At 45.2% G+C, this 18,071-nt stretch overlaps 1 protein-coding gene across 3 annotated transcripts in view; it reads right to left on the bottom strand.

Moving 5' to 3' along the window:
• LOC115096485 (sulfotransferase 1 family member D1-like) overlaps positions 1-16,401 on the bottom strand; it is a 48,869-nt gene extending 32,468 nt beyond the window's left edge. The window contains exon 1 of one of the 3 annotated variants that reach the window (XM_029611160.1): positions 16,367-16,401. The gene's annotated coding sequence lies outside the window, so the exon portion shown is untranslated. Of the gene's footprint in view, positions 1-4,213; positions 4,436-11,652; positions 11,803-16,366 lie in introns of those variants that run through there. The other 2 variants (XM_029611157.1, XM_029611158.1) reach the window with 2 other exon arrangements.
• Between the last annotated feature and the right edge of the window lie 1,670 nt (positions 16,402-18,071).

The following is an 18,071-nucleotide window of genomic DNA, read 5'->3' as shown; positions in this document are numbered from 1 at the left end:
CCTCCCCTGGAACCCATGACCAGTGCAAGACTAGGTGCCCTAGGCGAACCTTACATCCCACCCCCACCCTCTCAACACACACAGTTAAAAATATGCATTCATAACAACAGATTATACATGAAAAAGAATATTCAAAGTACAGTCTTCTGAGATAAAAATATATCACAACATGTATATTATATTTACATGCACTGCTATGGTGCCAACCAGAAAACCCTACAACAAAAACAAAGACACTTAGAACCCATATGACATTAGGACTACTGTAACACGTGTTGGATGTGGGCTTGACCCTCAGAAAGCTATGAGTAAATTACAATTAAAATATAATAAGCCTCCCATACCAGAACAGCACTAACTGCCAGTACATAAAAAAGTAAGAACCCTATCAATGAGAAGGCAGAACTACAAATATTACACTAGACCCTAACACACGAATACACCTCCTCGCCAAGCACACACAGGTGTGTCGCCACTCTTCCTGGTCCCCTGCTAGCCCAGTTGCTCCCCCTGCACCAGTGAAGTAGGAACTCATCCTCCACCCAGGCTTAAAATGCTGACAGCCATAAGAACATGCCATACAGGGACAGACCAAGGGTCCATCAAGCCCAACATCCTGTTTCCAACAGTGGCCAACATAATCGATTCACATTTACCCATTCTAGACCTCTCATGATCTTAAAGACCACTATCATATCCCCCTCAGCCGTCTCTTCTCCAAGCTGAAAAGTCCTAACCTCTTTAGTCTTTCCTCATAGGGGACCTGTTCCATTCCCTTTATCATTTCGGTCGCCCTTCTCTGCACTTTCTCCAGTGCAACTATATCTTTTTTGAGATGAGGTGGCCAGAATTGTACACAGTATTCAAGGTGCGGTCTCACCATGGAGCGATACAGAGGCATAACAACCCAATGACTCCTAAAACACCATGCCTTTTGTATATAACATTTAATTTGTATACAACATTTAATTTGTATATTGTTTAACTATTTCTATTCTTTCCTCTCTTCTTCCTTCTCCAAGTTCGGCTACCCCTGTTAAATGTAACTGTACCTTCGGTCACCACAGTTCTAGTTTTATGTTTATAATGCACTCCCGTTTTATGTAAACCAGCAAGATATGTTTTCATGATTGCCGGTATATAAAAACTCTAAATAAATAAATAAATAAATAAATAAATAAATAAATAAACATGGGGAAGAAAGACACTGTGCTCGATTGTTGCCCATGTAGCCCCCCTTAATAAATACTCAACAACCTGTTGGCTTTAAAATAGGCCGCAGTTTAATAATAACTAACCCAAGTCCTTACATCAACTGTAACAATAACGAAACACCCCTCCCCAAAATGCCCTCCTCCCCCACCCTTTCTTTGGCCTCCACCACCTTAAACCCCAATGGTGGAGTTACCCACTCCCCTTTCCACCTGGCTCCGCCTCATACCAGCGAGAGCAAGCTCTACCGTCAACCTTAGCCCCACGGTTCTCCGGTCCTCCCGTGTAGCAGCTCCCCCCCCCCCCAACTTCACAGGGCACTCCCCCACCTCCACCAACCAACTCTCCCCCTCCCCCCCCCCCTGGCATTACAACATAACAATAGGCTCGGGTTTACCGCCACCAACAAGCCGACTATCGGCTTGTTCCCCCACTGTGGCCCTATTTACCGTCTACTGATCTCCTTCTCCAGCCCCTCTTGTAGCGTGTGGTTAAACAAGTCCATCCCCACTTCCGAGAGATGAACCCCGTCCCCGCCAAATAATCCTGCTTCAACTTCCCAAGACCATGAATGTCTTACCCAAAAATCCCCTTCCCAGCCCATCCACTTCCCCATTTGTCTTTTCAATTTTTTAACACCAGAGTTCCAAATTGTTTCCTCCTTATTCTTCAAACGGACAATAATGTCCGACCACCCTACCCTCACCTGTGGCCACCTTATCATGATTTACGCCAGATCCTTCTTTATGCATGTAAGCAAGGCGTGACACGTTTTGGAGCCGACATCATTACCTCCTAAGGTAATTAACAAAATATCCCGGTATACCCCACATGTCTATCCTTTCTTGCAAAAATGACAGCAAATCATCCCAATGCATGCCTCTTCAACTGAACCATGCCAGCTGCCATCCCAAGCACTCCAGTTCCAGGTGCTCCCCGTAGGGGCGTTTCAAAGCTCTTCTCTGGGCTCTGTGTATAAACGAATGGCTCACAATCCAGGCACATCTGGTCCTGCGCCTCCGCCCCAAAAGTTCTGAAACAAGACGTACCCATTAGTGCAGCCATTCCGCCTAACCCATCCCTCCCACCCGGTCCACGCTTTCAATTACCCTCCCCCATCCGAATGTACTCCCGGAAAGCCCCAGATCTCCATCTCCTTATGCTTTGAATCCCCGCGTCTGGTAGTCCTGCCTCTGCCGCGGAAGTCGCTGCCCCTATCCCGAAGAAATGTGAGCTATACCTCTGAGCATCTCTGCCGTCCGCACTGACAACCCTACGTAAAACCTGTGCAAACTGATATCTTGTCAACGCGGAGCCATCTGCATGTACTAGAAAAGAACCGTCCATGGCCGGTCGTATCCGTGAATATAATATTACTGTTTGTACAGGGCAGACCACTGCGCTCTCGGTTGGTAAAAGATTGATAAAATGTGCCTTTCCCTAATTGATCGGTTTTGGATTTTGGAATAAACAATGTTACAGACTGCTCCTTAATCCAAACGCATTCCAGCATAATTCCTTTTCCCTTTGTACTTCCTTCGGGACTGGCTACTAACTCACTGACTCTCATGGCGCCAAAGAAGGCCCACGAAAAAGCCAATCAAAATAGTGCCACTTCGAACCATGTCCAACATACTTGTTTTAACAATACGGAAAATCGGATCAAGTCATAATATCTAATAGGTAGCCTTTGATCTCTGTGTATTCCCACCCTTTTTTGCCAACCCCCAAGAATCTTTCGCAGCCAAAAACTTTGCATGGGATTACCCCATCCCTTCAACTTTTGAAAAAATGCGAAACCAGGCAATTGTGCTCGAACAGTGGCCACTGAATAACCTGCTTGTTTTGCCCACAGCACAAAACCCACCAAGAAACCGTCTGGCACTTTGCACTCTGTCCACTCCCAATACTGCAGATAGTTTGCTAAGGCTTACATCCTTTTAAGTACGTATTCTATTTGCTAGAGGCCACTGAGCCCTGTATTAACTCCCATTCGTCTTTGTACGTTGTCTCCTGTAAATATCCACCGTCTTTCCTGTGCCTGGAGCCCTTGGAATCTTACATGAAAAAAGAAACCGTCAACTGCCTGCATGCTTATCTCTGCCGACCTGCACCCTGATATCCTCAGATATTTATAATTTTTTTTTTTTTAATATGGACATTGTGACTAGTAACCCCTACTCTGTACCATGCCCTACCATCACGGCCCCTGCTGCCCGCTCCCCTCTTCTACTACCCTATCCGCACTGGACTCCCCGCCCCCTTGCACCTTTCCTTGTTTCTACGGACCCACCCCTCCCTCTATCCAGCCCCAACCCTGTCCCCTATCCCGTGTCCCAGATGGCATACTAAGGTTTCGTACCCTTCAATATCGCTTTGGTATTGGCCTGGGCGCACTTCGTACTGGGGTGAGCGCCGTTGCATGCCGCGCAAGCATGTCTAAACTTACACTTTGGAAATTTGTTGCCAGCCATCTTTTCCCTGAATTTCTCATCGTAGTTGAGCCAAGCCCAACCTTCGTAATCCTTAAAAGCTCCAAGGATACTGTCGCAATACGCTATTAACGCCCCATGCTGTTTCGGCTTGTAATGCCTTACTATGCTAGCTAAGTGGAGGAAACCCCTCATCCAGTTTAGTATGTTCTTGGGTACTTTTGTCCCTGTCTCCTTCTCACTCTTCCTCTTTGTGCCCTTTCTCCAGCGTCTCCTGCCACCCCTCTTACCATCCAATAACTGGAAAATGTTAACATATCTTCTCCGTCTAATTCTACTGTGCAATTTGCCTGGTACCCCTTCCCACAATTCTGTTAGAGATGCCAAAGCTGGGTGACCCATGTCCTGATCCGGCCCTAAACCACTAGCCTGCTCAACTCTGGCTTTGGAATTGGAGTCTGTAGAAGACTCTGTCGAAGAACTGCTATTCGTGGAACTGGACAAAGTAACCCTTCTGCGTTTTGCCCTGCTTTTGTTCCCTTTCGTCTTATCTCCATCCCTCTCTTTACCTTCTTCCACGCCAAGTATCCTGGTCCTGGCCGCTTCCCTGCCAGCTCTGTCCTGACGACCTGTCTGCTGCATCTCCGTTCCGGTGCACACCACCTGCCTCCCCCGCTGCTCATCGCTCCTCGAAGTGCCTGGATACTGTTTTTCCGTCGTCCCTAGAATAACAAAAACACTGGCCGCAGTGCCCGTCCTGCTTCATATTGCCCTGTGCTCTGCCTCCTTTCCCCTTCTGGCACACCGTAAACTTCTCTGCCTACTCTGGTTTGGGACACTTCTGGCCTCCGTCCCACTGCTGTGGAATTCCCAACCCCACTCATGGACCATGCTGGCCAGCCGCCGAAACCCTGAGCTCCTGAAACCGGCCGGGATGGGGTGGGGGGGGGACCTTGTATATCCTGACTGAAACTCCTTGATGCCCTACCCACCTCCCTCTCTCTTTGCATCCTGCCGCACTCACCGCACACGTGTGCTGGCTCATCTCCTGTTTGGGTTCCTCCCCCGCTTATCCTCCGATCCACTCCTTTCAGGCCTCTGTTCCTTCCCCGTCCTTCCTCCCTGGTCTCTGGGCTGGCATCTTCTCCGATCTGCTGCTCTCTCTGCCCACTGCTGGCACTGGATCGATGTTGCGCTGTTGGCCCTGTCCCACGCCGCTCTACCCTCTTCCTCACCGCACCTCCTCTCTCAACCACTGGCAGGCTCCCCGTCGGTTGCGCACCCGCCGAATGCGCTGCTTGAGTCGGATTGCTGGCCCCGGCCAATCCCCGGCTTCTCCCCGCCGCGCTGGGCCTGCTCCGCTCCTTAACGGGCCCTGGCGGCTTTTCGATGTCGGATCCTGGGGCATGTAGGGACAAATCCAGCGGGAGGTCGGCCCTTTCTCCCGGTGCCTGCTCGCCATCCGGACCTGATCCTGAACCTGCTTCCGGGCCACTTTCATCCGAGATGGCCACATACATTCTTTCCATCGCCTCTCCAGGTGCTGGGGGAGGGGTGCTGCCTCAGACCCACGTTGGCCGGACAAATCGCGCTACAATGGCACCCTGTCGACCCCATTTTTTAATTGTCCGCTTGCTCGGCCCCGACCTACTACCTCTATCTCTGCTCCTCCTCATGTCCGCAGACAGAAATAAAGGCAAAGAGCCACTTATTTAACTACTCCTGTGGGACAAAATTCTGGAGCTCCTCACTCGGTTCGTGCCTTCTGAATCTGCTGTCTGCCTGCCCTGACGTCACTGAGCTGCTAGCCAATCGGTGTTACGCATTCAAAAGTTTTTCTCAACTGCTTGCTCCTATTCCCCCCTCACCTTCCCTTCCCTACTCGCTCTTCCCACCTTGCCTATCTTGTTTTCCCTTCCCCCATTCCTCCTTCCTGTACCTCTCGTGCGCTTTTCCCATGTTATGGCCACCGCAGCGCTGTATTTCACAGCACTGCTTGTCTTTATGATATTTTCTGTTTTATTCACCATTCCCTTCCTAATAATTCCTAACATTCTGTTTGCTTTTTTGACTGCCGCAGCACACTGAACCGACGATTTCAATGTGTTATCCACTATGACGCCTAGATTTCTTTCCTGGGTGGTAGCTCCTAATATGGAACCTAACATTGTGTAACTATAACATGGGTTATTTTTCCCTATAGGCATCACCTTGCACTTGTCCACATTAAATTTCTTCTGTCATTTGGATGCCCAATTTTCCAGTCTCACAAGGTCCCCCCGCAATTTATCACAATCTGCTTATGATTTAAATACTCTGAATAATTTTGTATCATCTGCAAATTTGATTACCTCACTCGTCGTATTCCTTTCAAGATCATTTCTAAATATAGTGAAAAGCACAGGTCCCAGTACAGATCCCTGAGGCACTCCACTGCCCACCCCTCCACTGAGAAAATTGTCTATTTAATCCTACTCTCTGTTTCCTGTCTTTTAACCAGTTTGTAATCCATGAAAGGACATCGCCACCTATCCCATAACTTTTTACTTTTCCTAGAAGCCTCTCATGAGGAACTTTGTCAAATGCCTTCTGAAAATCCAAATACACTACACCTACCGGTTCACTTTTATCTACATGTTTATTAACCCTTCAAAAAAATGAAGCAGATTCCATTCATCAACTTTTTAAAAATAATCTGTTCTTTTTGTTAGTATGGTTTTACCGCTATTGATTTTATATTTCTTGATTTGTTTTGAGAACTGGTGAAGTTTCTCTTTTTCATTTGTTACACTGCATACAGTCTCTCTGGCTTGTTGCGGTTTCCAGTTCAGTTTTTGTCTGCATGTTTCTAGTTATGCTTTATGGTCTTTTTATTCTTTGTTAGGTGAGGGTCAGCACATGTGATTCAGGTGAGGTTTTCTGCTGGCGTGTAGTTTCTGTGTAGGGCTCTATAGGAGCTTGGCTTGGTCCGTTTTCCTAATAGGAGTACTGGTGTCTTAGGCCTGCTGTAATATTTTCAGTGTTGCCTTTTCTTAGATAAGGTGGTTACTGTTTAAGTGCTGGAAATTGGTGCCGTTTTGGTTTGGGATGTTTACTATTTATGCAATTTCTGTTCAGACAGAGTACTTATCTTTCCCTTGTGTCATTCTTAACAATAAAAATAATACTGGGCCTTTATTTTTTATTTCCACCATGAATTGAAATGAGCAGTGTATCACACATGTGAGCATGGTCTGTCAGGTGTGTCACGATGGGAAAAAGGTTGAGAACCACTGGCATAAAGAGTGCTGCCATTTGAGGCACTTGTGGCTCCAGCTGAAGGTTGTGTGACCCCATTTGGGGTCTTGACCCATAGTTTAGGCAGTCTGATCTAGAGTTCACTTCACCCCCCTCGTATTATGTAGTTGGGAAAGCTCAGTTAGGAGAAAATTGCTTCCCCTTGTTGGTCCTGATCAACTGAAGAGTTTTATAGAAGGGAGGGAATGTGATATCCGCATTTCATCTTAAACTGGTGGTGGTGGGGTGTATGCATTTAAATAGGATTTTTTTTGTTGTTGCTTTCTCTTTGGATGTTGCTTTTTTTTGTTCTATTCGGCTTCTCCCCTCATAGTGGACTTTAAATGCTGGGGGTTAAAGTTATTGTTTTTTCCCTTGTTTCTAATTATATTAAAATATATTTACTATTAATTTATCCCCTGGATATATTTCTTTATCAACATTATACAATTTTTATCAAACATAACTAAACTTCAGAAATTAAAAAAGGGAAGGCTGCTGCATGATGGCCCTAGAGAAATAAGCAAAAATCATTGATATGGAACAGCATTCCAGCATGCGAGGAGAGTTGCTTCCATGCATTTGGCCATAGAAGCCTTTGAAACTGCTGCCTCTGCCAGTGGGCTGGTTTAAGTGCTCTGATAGTCACTAGATACAGCTGGCAACAGAAGTCCACCCTTCTGTTCTTGAGTAGGATATTTTCACTTCTCAAAAACTACTTCTTGGAAGCATCTCTCTTTCATCTAAATGTCCCCCAGAGGAGCATACTCTAGTCTTGCTGAACCATTGTGCTCATCTTCTCTCATAAGGTCCCCAAAGGTTCAGGGAGGTCTGAGGAAACTTGGTGTCTGGATACATCAGCCTTCTGGTCCCCCACTAGATGGCCCTAGATCCCTGCCCTGGTAGGTGATAGCTAGAGGGACAGACCATTCTCTGCAGCACCTCCCTCTGAGGCTATCTGCAATGGTTTGTTCTCTACATTTGTGGGAGGAGTAGGAGTATCGTGGTCGGTTTGAGTTAGTCTTTGAGGAGGAAGGAGCTATTTTTGGGTTTCCCCCTATCGTTGCTGAGGAGATTCCTGACAATGCACAGCATGCACATGAGGACCTGCTTTTTCTTCTCGGAGAGACTTTAAGATTCTACTATTTTTGAATTGACTGGTGTGAAACCTTGGACCCTTTGGTGATGGTCAATCCCCAGATCTAGGGCCTTGGAGCTGAAGACCTGTGAGCCCCCTTCTAGTTCAGAGAAAGAGCAGCAGTGACAGCATCACCCCAGAGTGAGATGTTTTAGCTTTAACAGTTTTCTCCTTTTGTGCTATGAGGTTTTTGAACCACCCCTCCTCACAGGAAAATTGGGCAGGGATAGCAGTTTCCTGTTCATCGTCCGACCTTTCCTCATGGGAGTTCATCATCATCAGCAGGGCCACAACTGAATCTCTACCCAAGGGACCAGGCCAGAGGCTGGGTGAAAGAGTGAATATTTGGACTCTGGTTGCATTTTTTCCAGGATTAAGGGGATCCCTTCATCAGGAGGATATTCCTGGTCCACTAGGACAGTTCATGCACTCAGCAGCGGAGTAATAAATCTCATCCCAGGATCCTGAGAGAAGGGACATGTACCCAGAGAAAGAGAGACTCTTGTAAGAAAGACAGCTGTAATCTCAGCTTTTAGATTGATTATTGGACATTGATTTCACTTTGAAGAATCATTTCATTTAATTTGAACACCCAGTTTGTGTCCAGCTTGTCTGTCCCTTCAGCACAGCAACATTAAAATCAAGAGAGAGCCAGTGAGATACACACACTTAGGGAAAAATCCACACGACCACCTGGGCCAAAATGGTCTGCCTTCACCCTTACAGAAAGAACCCACACCTTGAGGTCAAGGGAAAGAGGGGAGAGTGCTAGTGAAGACAGCCCCAGATATAAATTTATTTTGTGTGCCCTTGGAAATAATACCAATCGAGAAAAAAGGGTTATATTTGGAATTGTCCCTCTCCATTTAATTGAGCCAGTTGATGATCAGATAGCAAAGGCAGTGACATAGCTGACTGCAGACCCTCTGGCAGGCTGGCCCCTTTGAAATAGGCAATGAGGGGGTTAGCCCTGGCCAGTTTTGGTCTTTAACACAAGAATTAGATAATTCCTACACCAAGGTCATTATTAGGTCAATTACCTTTGGGCTGGGCAACAATATACTCGTGGTTAGTTTTCTGAACTTGTCAAACTGAGAGCCCTTGATAGCCACAGCTTCCATAGCTGAGTTCCGGACTGGTAGGGCAGGACTAAAGAAAATTAACAGGTAAACTTAAAATTTCACCTTCCTTATCCATGCCAGACCAGTCCAGACAAGTGGAACATACTCAAGTTCCACCCAGACAGGGCTGGGACTCAGATCCCCAGATTTCAGGTATAACACCTGACTGGCTGCTCCCCCTGAAGATGATACAGCTGCAGGACCAGTGCTTCCATTAGGCATACTAAGGCGGTCACCTATAGCACTAACATTTTGGGGGTAGCAAAATCCCACCAACAAAGGAAGCGATATAGTAGAGCCACTGCTGATGGTGGGAGGAGTAATGTGCTGGATGTATATTGGAGAAGGTGGGTGCATGACCAAAAGTTCACCTAGGGCACCAAATATTCTTGCACAGCTGAGCATCCATCCAAAACTGCAGGCACAATCAACAACTTAGGGCAGGGGAAAAAGCGCAGTCGTTAGACTTAACCTTCACTGGGCAGCTGTTCCCAAGTCAGTAACAGAAACAGCCAACACATTTTCACAAGTACCATGGACTACAGTGTTACGACTATGGCTGCTGTGCAGCCTCCTCACCACCAGAGGCCCCCCATGAGCACGCTCCACTGGCTGGCCCAGTCTTCCCTGACTATCTGCTCAATGTCCAGAACTCCCTTTTTAACCCCGCCTAGCCCATGCCTCAGTGCTTCTGCATCGAGTTCCTTTGGGCTCCCTGCTTTAGCCTTCTGTTTCTCGCCTTCGGGCTTCCCTGTGGCCTCTGCTGATCCTGCTTCCTTGCCTCGCTGCCTTCGGGCATTTTGTGGTTTTATGATTAGTGTAGTCCCTGTCCTGGTTTGTCTAAGTCCCGTCATTGTCTGTCTTACTTGCCCTGGTTCCCCTCATCCAGCTCACGCTTACCTGCACACTATCCTGATTCCACCCTTACCTGCATTCAGTTCCGGTATAACAGACCACACTTACCTGCATTCACATCCATACGTACCCACAGGCTGTTCCAGTGTTTCCTGAAGTTCACCCTTACCCCCATGCTCCCAGCATCAGAGACCCTTCTCAGCCAGCACCCAGCTCCAGAGACTCTACCCAGCCTCACCAGATCATCTGCTATTATTCCCATCCTCCTGTCCTGTGTCACTCCTGCAGGTGGTGTTCACCACACCCGGCTACAACCCAAAACCATAACACAAAGTTTACAATGAAAGTCTGGCAGGGCTCTGAGGACTCCAGAGGAAAGGTCTTCACCTAAAAAACCCCAGCAAACCTGATATGGGGAATCATGTATCAATGTTTAATTGTAAATAGGATGTAAAAGTCCAGTGAGGATTACTCACTGGACTTATACTGTACTTACAAGACTTCCATTGTTTATCTGAGATTAGGTTAACCAGAAACCCCTAATTTATCATGCCTATGTATCTCGACTAAACTGTAAGCTCCAGGAGTTGAAAATCCAGATTATCGATAAAGAGCAAACGCCTTAACTCAAAATGCCTGTGCCTATCCCATCAACCCCATCTTGAAAATCCCACTACTCATTTCGGTATTGCTACTATGTGGACAGAGCAATGTACAGATGCACATCAGAGACTGTGACTGCTCCTGGAGTTTACAGTTTAGTCAAGACACATAGGTATGACAAATTAAGGGCTTCTGGTGAACCTAATCTCAGATAAACAATGGAAGTCTGTGCAAGTACAGTATAAGTGTTACATGGAGGAGTAATCCACACTGGACTTTTACATCCTATTCACAACTAAACATTGATACTTGATTCCCCATATCAGGTTTGCTGGGATTTTTTAGGTTTAAGGCTTGCTCAGTCAGAACTAGTCAAAGCAAAATATATTGCAAGTGGGTGGAAATACAGAAAGTCAGCTTAATATACAGTTCCACAAAGTTCCTGTTTCTACTAATTCTCTTGATTGCTGATTGGTAAAACACTTTTTGCTTTAGTGCAGGCCCTGGTGACTACAACTGTTAAAGCAATGCACAAATGAATTAGAGCTTAAGAGGTAGAAATCTTTACCTGCTGTGATATAACAAGCATAGCAAAACCAGAAATACACACCTAGCACTATAGAAAGGAAAGATTCATTCTGTATAACTGTAATCAATTTAGATTTAGCTCTTTTTTCAGAATGTACTAATTCCTTCCATCCCTTTTTACCCTTCAACTGCAGACACTTGATCTCGTTTGTGCTTGTAATCTATTGCAGGTCGCTTTAGGTAAGACTGGCTTGACTTTCTAGGTCAGACCAGGTAGGAACAAGTAGTCTTTTATCTTCTAACATCTTTTATAACTGTTTCTGTTTTAGCTTAATTTTTTTTACTCTAGAATTCCTCTTTATGTAATTCTCCCAAAAAAGTTTAAACATTGCCACGGTTAATTTTCAGTAAACTGCAGTTTACTTACTCTCTCATGCATTAACTGCATTCAATAACCTCTCAGCCTATGGCAGCACATTTTACTTACAGAATTTCAGATTTCTCCTCTTCCCAAACTCTTCCTTGGTTATGGCTGTGAAAACAGACTGAACTTCAAGCTTTACATAACTTGGAATAGGTCCCGTTAAGATCCTCCTCCCACAACTCAGAAATCAAGTTCTCTTGTGTGTCCTTTTTCATCTTAAAAAAATTATGAAATCTTGAAAGAATTACGAAATCAGCATATCTAGAAGACTAGTAATTTCTGTTTTATTACATTTATTACAATAATTTATAGCTCACTGCCCCACCAATCTCAGCAGGCTACAACTTGCATACAAAATCATCATGACATTGCTCTCCATACTCCAGTTTTATACTACTTGGTCATGCCAATACCATTAGTTATTGCAAACATGAATAAGTAAAATGCTGGCTTGCTCAAAAAAGAACAGATACCAGAAAGTTTCCTAAGCAGTATTTAAAGCAGGGGTTCTCAATTCAGTCCTCGGGATACCCCAAGCCAGTTAGGCCTCCAGGATCTCCACAATGAGCACTCACAAGAGATACCTGCATACAGTGGAGGCAGTGCATGCAAATCCATCTCCTGTGCACTCACCATGGAGACCCCAAAAAAGTGATTGGACAGGCGTGCCCCAAACAACTGATTTAAAGAGAGAGAAGATTGCTGAAGAGATGGAAATTACTTACCTGATAATTTCATTTTCCTTAGTGTAAACAGATGGACTCAGGACCAATGGGTATAGTGTACTCCTGATAGCAGTTGGAGACAGATCAGATTTCAATCTGACGTCAGCCCCTAGTACATATACCCGTGCACGAGGCTCTGTTCCTCAGTTTTCTCCTCGAAAAGCAATTATGGATATATGTGTGTTTGGATAATTTTGATTAATTTGGTTAACTTGATTAACTTGAAACTTGATTACTCGGATTGGATGACGAGGTTTCTAGCTGGAGACCATTAGGGCATTCAACCGAGAAGCGCCGACACCTGGTAATATGGGTATCTGAACTAGAAATAAGGGTTGGTTTACCCATGCTTGTATTTCACTCGGGGGGGAGGTTCCCCCGGGGCTTCTTGATTGCGAGGCAGCCATGGGCGGGGTGCTGAGTCCATCTGTCTACACTAAGGAAAATGAAATTAACAGGTAAGTAATTTCTCCATTTCCTAGCTTGTAGCAGATGGACTCAGGACCAATGGGATGTACAAAAGCTACTCCCGAACCGAGCGGGAGGCTGCCCGTGGCCCATTTAGTACTCCTTTGCGAATGCTATGTCCTCCTTGGCCTAAACATCCAGGCGATAGAATCTCGAGAAGGTGTGGATGGAGGACCACGTTGCCGCCCAACAGATCTCTGCGAGTGACAGCATCTTGGTTTCTGCCCAGGACTCTGCCTGGGTTCTTGTGGAATGGGCCTTGACTTGTAGAGGTGGGGGCTTGCCTGCCTCTACATAGGCCGCCTTGATTACTTCTTTGATCCAGCGGGCGATGGTTGCCCGCGAGGCCGCTTCCCCTTGCTTGTTCCCACTGTGAAGAACAAACAGATGGTCAGTCTTTCATACAGGTTCCAATCTTTCTAGGTATTGGACTAGGAGTTTGCCGAAGTTCAGGTGACAAAGAAGGCGTGAGTCTTCCGAGTCCTTATGCTCGTCTGGAGATGGCAGTGAGATGGTTTGGTTTAGATGGAAGTGAGAAACCACCTTTGGCAGGAAGGAGGGTACAGTGCGCAGCTGTATGGATCCCGGCGTGAATCTGAGGAACGGTTCCCGGCATGATAGTGCTTGAAGTTCGGAGATTCGACGGGCTGAGCAGATTGCCACGAGGAATGCCGTCTTCAAGGTCAGGAGCCATAGGGACAGACCGCGAGTTGGTCTGAACGAGGCTCCCACTAGGAAGTCTAACACTAAATTGAGATTCCATAGGGGTATCGGCCACTTTAGAGGTGGTCGAATGTGCTTGACCTCTTTTAAGAAGCGGGAGATGTCTGGGTGGGCCGCTAGGCTGCTGCCATCCACCCTGGGTCTGAAGCTGGCCAAGGCAGCCAGTTGGACCTTGATGGAGTTGAGAGACAACCCTTTGCTCACGCCGTCCTGCAGAAATTCCAGGATCATGTGGATTCGGACTGTCCGTGGAAGGATGTCGCGGTCCTCGCACCAGGCTTCGAATATTCTCCATACTCGTATATATGTTAAGGAGGTGGAGAACTTCTGTGCTTGGAGCAGTGTGTCTATCACTGGTCCTGAGTATCCACGCTTTTTCAGGCGAGACCTCTCAATGGCCAGACCGTAAGCGAGAATCTCGTTGGGTCTTCGTGGAGGATCAGTCCTTGCTGGAGCTGTGTGGAGGTAGGCGTAGGGGGTTTCCCGCCAAAGGTCTTTGCATGTCCACGTACCACGGCCTTCTTGCCCAGTCCAGGGCCACTAGAAGTACAAGCCCTCTGTGGTGTTCTATCTTGCAGATGATTTCACCCAGTAGTGGCCATGGAGGGAAGGCGTACAGTAGGACCTCCTGATGAGGGCGTCGATTCCCTGGGACTGCGGTTCCCATCTTCTGCTGAAGAACTTAGGAACCCGGGTGTGGGCCCGGTTGCCAGAAAATCCATGGCTGGTGTTCCCCAGTGGTTTACTATCCACTGGAAGGCAGTTGTCGACAGTGTCCATTCCCCTGGATCCAGACTCTCTCTGCTGAGTCTTGGGGGAGTTGGGAGAACGGCACAATGGGGGGAAGGCAGAGTGAAGCAGGGTCTGGGCTTTGCTTCAATTTAGAACTGTACCTTGATTTTTTTTTTTCTCTTTACCTGTTACGCATTTTAAAATTTGATTGCCTCTCCTGATCATTTGAAGCCTCCAAGTTCTGGATTCAAGATGGCGCCGGTAAGTAACTAGTGGGCACCACAGCATTTTTCTTTTCCTGATCTGGATTTATTTTAGTTTTACCTAATGGCCCGAAAGCAATGGGCAAAGGAGAGGACTAACCCTATAGCCACTCCGGGAACCCCTCTTTCGGGGCCTATGGATGCCCACATACAGAGGGTTCGATCGGAGGTGTTGTTGATGGAGGGAGAGACAGGAGGGGAAAGTCCGTGTTCCCCTCCTGGACTTCTCAACATCATTATCCCCAATACCAAGGGCTCCACCGGCAAACCCAGTGGCCTCCAGAGACCGGGGAGATCCGACGGAAGCCATAGCTGCAGGCGTCTTTGAACACCGTACGGGGATGGATTCCACGGCAGAAGCTGGAGGAAACGCCGGTGAAGGCCCCATTGTGGGTGTGGCTGGTTCACCGACTGTAGGAGGGTTACAGGACAACGAGGGCAAAAATTATTGATATTGAGCCCATTATTAAAAATTCAAGCCCCGATTCTGGTAAGACCTGCTTTAATCAAAGTAGATTTGATTTGGGATGCAATAGCTAGCGTGGGGAATGCGATGTCAACGCAATTAAATCCCATAGTGGAAAAGATTAATAACATGGAAGAGAGAATTCTTAAGATAGACGCCACAAGATGAAAGCGTGGAAATGAAACAAGAAATGAATAAATGGAAGTCCATTCAGGAGGCAATTATAAAAGAAAACCATCAGTTGCAAATTAAAGTTGAGAATCTCGAGAATGTAATTAGAAGTAGAAATTTACGTCTTATAAATTTCCCCAGGCTACCTCATATATTGCCTAGGGATATGTTCAAAAGATATTTAATTGAGATCCTTAAAATACCAGAGGAGGCTATACCACCTCTGGTTAAATCATATTATTTGCCTCAATTTAAGAAACAAGATAAACAGCCTTTGCAGACAGGAGGACAAGAAATGGATCAACTTATACCAACTTTGGACATATCCCAAATACTACAACAATCAGATAGTGAAATAGCACAAGCTGCCACTTTGTTGGTGTCTTTTACATTTGAATCAGATCGGGACTGGGTCTTGAGACTGTTTTTCAAAGTGCAAAATTAAAGTTTCCTAAATTTAAAAGTTAGAATATACCCTGATGTCACCAGACAGACCCAGAAGAGGAGGCAACAGTTCTTATTATTGAGACCCAGAGTTTTGCAGTTGGGGGCATCCTTTACTCTCAAGTTCCCTTGTAAATGTATCATTAAATATAAAGGCCATAAATATGTTTTTCAGCTGCCATCACAACTGAAGCTCTTTCTGTGTGATAAAGGAAATGAGTTAACATAATTGGAGCTTGGAATCATAGTTTTTGCTACACTCTAGGGCGGTGAGTGCCCTTAAAGGAAAATATCCCCTCTGGAAGTTACTTTTCCTTTAAAAAAAAAAGTTTGTAAAGTTTTATAAAGATTTTCTTTAGTAACGGCCTTTCTATTGGATCCTTAGTATTGTGGACTAAGGAGACGAAGATTTAATGTGAATTTAAAACAAGTTGTTGTTTCCTCTGTTTTTTTATTTCTTATCTTCTATTCTTTTGCTGTTCAAGAAGGTTTTTCTTGGTAATTTGTATTGAAAAATGCATAAAGAATTATAATAAAAGTCATCAAATAGTGTTTAAGAAAACAAAAAGCACAGACTGGAAACTGTAGCCAGGGAGTACTTGGTCAGTGTGTCACATGCTCAGATTTCAACACAAGTGAAAAAATGTCTAAACAACTGAGATTTAACTGAAATGGCTCAGGTAAGGCTAATTATTAAGTTATGGATTGCTTAAGAATTAATGCGTTTGAGAATAACAGAACAGGCGGAGTCTTGTTAACTTTACTAGTTAATTGCAATACATTACCCTTAAGAAGAATGGGGCTCAGTGGCCTCACTCACTGTTTGATGAAAGGAGGACTTGAGTGCTGTAACGAAAAAAAAAAAAAGATTTTGGCACTATCGACAGAAAAGAATCTCGAACTGAGCGAAAGCAAAGGAAGGAGTTAAAGGGACATTGCAAAACAGGTTTACCTGAATGAAAAAGATTAGCCAGTACACAGACATTTGACACCATGAGACACTCGGGTCTCATAATGAGATACCTGAGTTAGAGGAGAGGTTCTGCTGCCAAACCCAAGAGTCCTAAATGCACAGTGAGGACAGAAAGGGAAGGACTTTTCTCACGCCACCATTGAAACTGATATCTGTAGAAAGCAGCTCAGGATCCCTGGGGAAAAAAGCCTCCACTACATGAGTCAACACGGCTAGTGTGAGATGAAGTCTGAAGAGTTTCATGCTTTCTGTCAGATTTCACAGTTTACTCCTGGGATGAAATTGCTTAACAAAGGCTCAAATTTTAATGTTGAGCAAGAATGAATATACTGCTGGGCACAACAAAACAAAGTAATATGTTAAGAATGTTTATATGAGAACATAAGATCATGCCATACTGCGTCAGACCAAGGGTCCATCAAGCCCAGAATCCTGTTTCCAAGTCACAAGTAACTGGCAAGTACTCAAACATTAAATACATCTCAAGTTACTGTTGCTTATTAATTAATTGCAGTTTATGGATTTTTCCACTAGGAACTTATCCAAACCTTTTTTAAACCCAATTACACTAACTGCTGTAACCACATCCTCTGGCAATGAATTCCAGAGCTTAACTTTGCGCTGAGTGAAAAATAATTTTTTTTATTTGTTTTAAATGAGCTACTTGCTAACTTCATGGAGTGCCCTCCTAGTCCTTCTATTTTCTGAGAGAGTAAATAATCGATTTACATTAACTTGTTCAAATCCATTCATGATTTTGTAGACCTCTATCATATCCTGCCTCAGTCATCTCTTCTCCAAGCTGAACAACCCTAACTTCCTTAGCCTTACCTCATAGGGGAGCTGTTCCATCCCCTTTATCATTTTGATCACCCTTCTCTGCACTTTCTCCAGTGCAGCTATATACTTTTTGAGATGTGGTGACCAGGACTGTACACAGAATTCAAGGTGTGGTCTCACCATGGAGCGATACAGAGGCATTATGACATCCATCATTTTATTTGCCATTCCCTTCTTAATTATTCCTAACATTCTGTTTGTTTTTTTGATCACCACAGCACACTGAGCCGATTTCAATGTATTATCACAAATGTTTTCATACCGCTGGACGAAGGGACCTATTAAGTATCTAGGTGTTAATCTGCTGACTGAACACAAAGATCTCTTTAGGGTGAACTATGAGCCTTTACTTAGCAAATTGTATAAGGACATGCAGAAGTGGGATATATTCCAGGTTTCTTGGTTGGGGAGAATTGCTATTGTAAAAATGGATCTATTCCCTCGCTTAAGTTATCTTTTTCAGGTATTGCCCTGTCTGATTCCGGATGTATGGTTCTCAACGGTACAAAAGAAAATCTTCGCTTATATATGGAAAAAGAGACCTCCTAGGGTCTCTCGTACGGTTCTGTACCGGGTTAGGGCTAAGCGAGGACTGGGAGTCCCACATTTAAAGAAATACTATGTTGCCTCACAAATACAAGCGGTCATTGAATATCATATCCCAGGAAATAGGAAAC

The sequence above is a fragment of the Rhinatrema bivittatum genome, chromosome 8, assembly GCF_901001135.1.
Source record: "Rhinatrema bivittatum chromosome 8, aRhiBiv1.1, whole genome shotgun sequence".
In the NCBI taxonomy this organism is placed as follows: domain Eukaryota; kingdom Metazoa; phylum Chordata; class Amphibia; order Gymnophiona; family Rhinatrematidae; genus Rhinatrema; species Rhinatrema bivittatum.
Note: the sequence above shows the minus strand (reverse complement) of the source record. Positions and strands in the feature narration are given on the sequence as shown.